Source organism: Hyposmocoma kahamanoa, unplaced genomic scaffold, assembly GCF_003589595.1.
Source record: "Hyposmocoma kahamanoa isolate Upper Pololo Valley unplaced genomic scaffold, ASM358959v1 63, whole genome shotgun sequence".
Taxonomy (NCBI): domain Eukaryota; kingdom Metazoa; phylum Arthropoda; class Insecta; order Lepidoptera; family Cosmopterigidae; genus Hyposmocoma; species Hyposmocoma kahamanoa.
In genome coordinates this window covers 5260283-5265476 of record NW_020653851.1, presented here as the reverse complement: position 1 = coordinate 5265476, position 5194 = coordinate 5260283, and positions in this window count along the sequence as shown.

Genomic DNA, 5194 nt, shown 5'->3' with positions numbered 1-5194 from the left:
ATAGCGAGGATAGATTTTGTGCCTAGTAGATGGATGGATAGGAATTTTATTTGATAAAAGGTTACAGGAGACAACAAAATTACTAATAACTGAAAAGTAAAGATCAATCACTTACTTGAGCTGATTGCATACTCATAAAAAAAGCTATGATTATCGACTAAAAATATTTTAGAAAGTCCTGTTCAAACTGGAGAAAGTTGTGATCACTTACTAGATCTGCGTCTGTGGCCGAACGGTTACAATGCTGGACTGCCACGCAGAGGTCCCGGGTTCGATTCTCCGGTCGGAAGAAATATTGTATGGCCTACATTTATTTCTCTCGTGAGTTTGGGTGTAATTTGTGGTTATCTATGTGTGTATCTAAGGCACGGGCGATACAGGGTTTCCCTAGAGAGGGACAATGAGTGTGTGCGTGTGCCAGACCATGACATCAATTAACTTTGGTTGTCTCGAAGTAGGGAAGTCCCTGTACTAACCAAAACAAGTTTAGAAAGTTAGTTTCCCTAATTGGTCTTACTGGAGATTTTAAACATCTAACGCGCAAACTGCTATATGTTGGACCACCGAGGTCGTCAGGCTTCTAAGAAGATCTAGTGGTTAAATTAAACGAGATGAAAAACAATAGTCATCGAAATTCATAGTCATGTAGCTTTTTGACCAGTATTAAGTGTTAGCTGAACGTTCAACGCAACTACACGAATTTTATTACTAAAGCCTTCCTTCAGCAGTATATGTTCCATTATTGATGCAACAGATTTCTGCTTCTCCTTCTGCGACTGCGGAATTTTAACGGAAGCTTACAATGCTTTTGATTAAAGTTTATATCAGTTTATACCGGGCATTTTATATTAGTTTTATGTACTTACTATTCAGTCTTTAAATAGACTTCGGACTCAGGTTGGACGGAGCAAGGACAATTTGTTCAGGAGGGAATTTTCGGATGGTTCTAACCTGGACTGTTTGTGCGGTGCGACTCAAAGGATGGCCCACCTCATATCGTGCTCTACGTGCCCTAACACCTGCACGCTTGGGGATTTAATGGCTTCTACTAGAGACGCGTTCGGCGTGGCTGAGTTTTGGGCCACAATAGTATAATGTATGTTATCGATACGATAAGAAGTATTTAGTACAATTATGCAATTATGTAGCCAAAAACATGCCATGTGTGAAACATGCTGTTCCGTTTCATCTGATCTGATGAGACATCCCAAAAATGTACCTTTATTTATTTTCACTCATCCCTCTACGCAACGTTTCACACAGTCTTTTCTGCTCACTTACTTAGAAACACGTCAGACACACGCACGCACGCACGCACGCACGCACGCACGCACGCACGCACGCGCGCGCGCACGCACGCACGGACGCACGCACGCACGCACGCACGCACGCACGCACGCACGCACGCACGTACGCACGCACGCACGCACGCACGCACGCGCGCACGCACACACGCACGCACGGTGCTGTTGAAGCCTTACCCTTCCAAACGCAACGAACGCATTAATACTCGCGTTACCGCTTGACGGCAAAAATAGGTAAGGTGGCAATAATTCCCTGAATGAACTCTTTCACGAAGAGCTTTACAGTGGGTACGTAAGAAACAATGGGCGTTTAGTATAGTTTCTTATAGAGAGGACCTTACTTTGTTACTACCGTTCTTCAATCTCCACAAATCATACTAAGCTTTACTTTACAGTGTTGCTAAGTCCATATAGCCAGAATACAACAGCAGATTTTATAATTTATGATTTTATAAGTTTTGTAGATTTTTAATATCTTTAAATTAAATGACTTAAAGCCTCGATATATCCGAGAATGAAAACGGCAGTCTCGATTCTCGAAAATGCCAAAAAATTGTCGAGACTCACAGTTTTCGAGATTCCCGGGATGAAAGCCCTAATATTAAGGCTTTTATTCAGCGCAGCCTCAAAATACAAAAATATAATTAAACTTCCAACGTAAAACGATAAAGGTAATGAGTAGATTTTAAAATTATCGAATCAAAAAGCAAGTCAGACTTAACGAATGAATAATCAGTGTTAAATTACCAACTTATAAAAGTAGTCAATATGAACATTGTTGTTGTAAATACACGCACATTTTACGAACCAAAATGTTAGTTCAAAATTTGTTAAACGGTAAAACGTAAGCTGGTAGATTACAACTCACCGAGTCCCATGCGATTAAAATTTCAAAACGATTAATTCACCAAGTTTTAACAACTCGTGTACTTCTCCCAGTTTATGAGTGACTTGTCGCTTGTGTTAATTTTCGACTCAGTGGAATTTCAAAGAAGTTGTACTTGGAATTTGTTGGAATACAGGCTTTCTTTAATAGCTCTCAAAGTCTATCGTACTCAGTAGAACGTCTGTCGAGTGCGTCAGGACGTAGGCAACGCACCACATTTTACGTTATTTGATAACACAAACACACATATACAGGGTAATTTGTAAAAAAATTAACAACCTCGCAGGGCTATATTACTAACATCATAAACAATAATTTTAGTTCCACCACTTTTTACAAAACAAAATAAATTTACCAAAGTCGAGTTCTTAGGTTTTCGTAATTGTTACACGTAGGAATTAAGCTTTGTTTGAAAAAAAAATTCGCGATTTAAATCCGGTAAGATTTCCTAAAATTTACCAAAAATAAACTTAAAGTTTTTGTTGTACTATCTGACACTTTTTTTTGTATCTGGTAGTAAGTTCAAACGTGCAGGCGTCCTCCCCTCCCCAATGGCGACCCACACCCGTGCTCCTATGATTGCATTAAGTTATCACTGTTTAAAGGGTTCCATTTCAACATTTTTATCTTTTTTTTAAATATGACGAATTATTAAATGGAACAAAATTTATGATATTAGTAATATAGTCCCGTGAGGTTATTGGAATTTTACAAATAACCTTGTTTAACTATTTAAATTAAATTAACGAAACTCTTTTGGCATAACACCATTGATTCGTTCTCTACAATAAGAACTGTCCTCGGTTAAAAGTGGCGTAGGGCCGTTACTGTATACAATTATTTAATAAAAACCATTGACCTACCAAGGTCAACGATTAAAACACATAAAACATCCTATAGTTCTACTATCGCGTTTATGTCTCAAATCGATACCTCCTACTACTACGCCAACTCAATTTTTGGACCAGTTATGGTTACATTTTTTTTCTTTTTTTACAAAATTCGTTTTTTTTCCAATTGTGTTTTTTGTTTCTTAATTTTTTTTCACACACTTCGGGAAGCATAATGTTAGTAAATAAATATGGCTGTTTATAAAAATAACAGAAGATGACCAAAAAATTAAGTTGGGGTAGTGTACATTGGAGGTATTGAAATAATAATAATAATAATGATTTATTATAAATAATAAACGTGATAGACAATCACACCAAAGACCAGGTATGGTCTGAATTAGGAAATTCCCTGTAACAAAATTCATTCCGGAACACTTAGACCGGAACCAATTTACAAAAGCTCATTTCCCTAATTGATAGTATGTGGAATCGATTGGGACTCAAAACGCTTGATTTTATATTAAATAAAGATTAACAACTTTTGTGAGAGACTGTCTGTACTCTCACTTCTCCGAAAAATTGTCTAGCATATTATAGCGGTATGGTTTTGTACAAATATAATGTAGTGTATAAATATACATACTTTGTGTTGAATCCTTAAAATACATGATAGAATGAATATACATGTTATATGGTGTATATGTACGCGCGTGCATATGTGCATGCGTGCGTACGTGTGCGTGTATACGTGTGTGAATGAATGGTATCTTATTGTTGTGATAATTACCACATTGTAATAGAGTGTCTCTTTCAAAGTCAAATATTGTGGCTTTTTTTGGTCGGTGTTTGAGGTCGATGATGTAGCATGCACACCTAAATAATGCCTATTCACACTCGCGTTCCGGGAATAAGTCCACAGGGAATTCCACTCTTAAGCCGATCGCCATGTAAATGTGGAAGCGAAACGCTTCGTGCGAATCCTGGGAAAATACAACACAGGGATGGAACCCCAACCCACGACTAGTCCCCCGATGATATAAAAGGGAAGGCGGAACCAAATTATGCAATTCCAGCACATACTCTCCGTGATATATCCTAAGACACAACACCCGTATGTCACACTATTGGACACAAGTTTTCCTTTAAGTTTACAAAAAGCAAGAAAGTCATTTCCCATAGGCAAGAATGTCTGGCGAAGGTCCAAATTAAAAAGAGATATAATTTTAATATAAATTAATATTTCCACAACTCCAGTGAGCAAGGGGCCACCAACATCTTGAGAGCGCGAGCGGCAAATTGATGGAAAATATTTAAAAAACATTTTGACAGTAATTTAATTTGATTTTTGTATTGTTTTCACATTTCTTAAAATGTCGAGACTTTATAAAAGTTTACGTGTCTTTATAGGAGCCTTGTGCCCAGAAGTGACGTGTTATCGAATCGAGGTATTTGCGATTACTACACATTTGGAAGTAAAATTTTTTAGTAGCAGTAGAGCTCCTTGTGTAAGAGTTCGTCCCGGGTAGCACTGCCACCTTCCCTTTTTCTGCCGATAAGCAGTAATGTCAGCAATACTGTGTTCCGGTTTTAAAGGGCAAGGGTGCTGGTGAAACAGGCATATGGGACTTGTCAACTTATCTCTCGGGAAATGCAACTATTTTTCCGGATTTAAATCGCGAAAATTTGTTTTTTCAAACAAACCGATGTTTCAGGCCCTTTACAGATCCTATGGTCACGGTTGACTGAGGTGGTACAGTATTTTTTTTTACACAATACAATACAATATCTTTATTTGTGTTCCACAATGGTATACAAGGTGTTATGTAATAGTGAGTTCACACATCATGGACCCTTCCGGGCACAACAAATAGAAGGGAAAAGAATAAGGACTGTTTGCAAATGCAAAAACTTTTTGTTACTTTTTGTCTTCAACCAGTTGTGTGTAATATTGATGCAAACCACCCTATTTTTTCACTATAGTTACAATAGTTATTAATTAAATACCTTATTTTTAATTTTACAAAGAAAACATTCCAATTTACGCTATATTAAGTTTTACAAATTATTTTATCGAATGAATATTTATTAAGTTCAATTTATTATTAATTAATAATAGAACTTAGAATAAACTAAAACATTTTAATTAGTACTGCAGTCTTATGTCTGTTTGG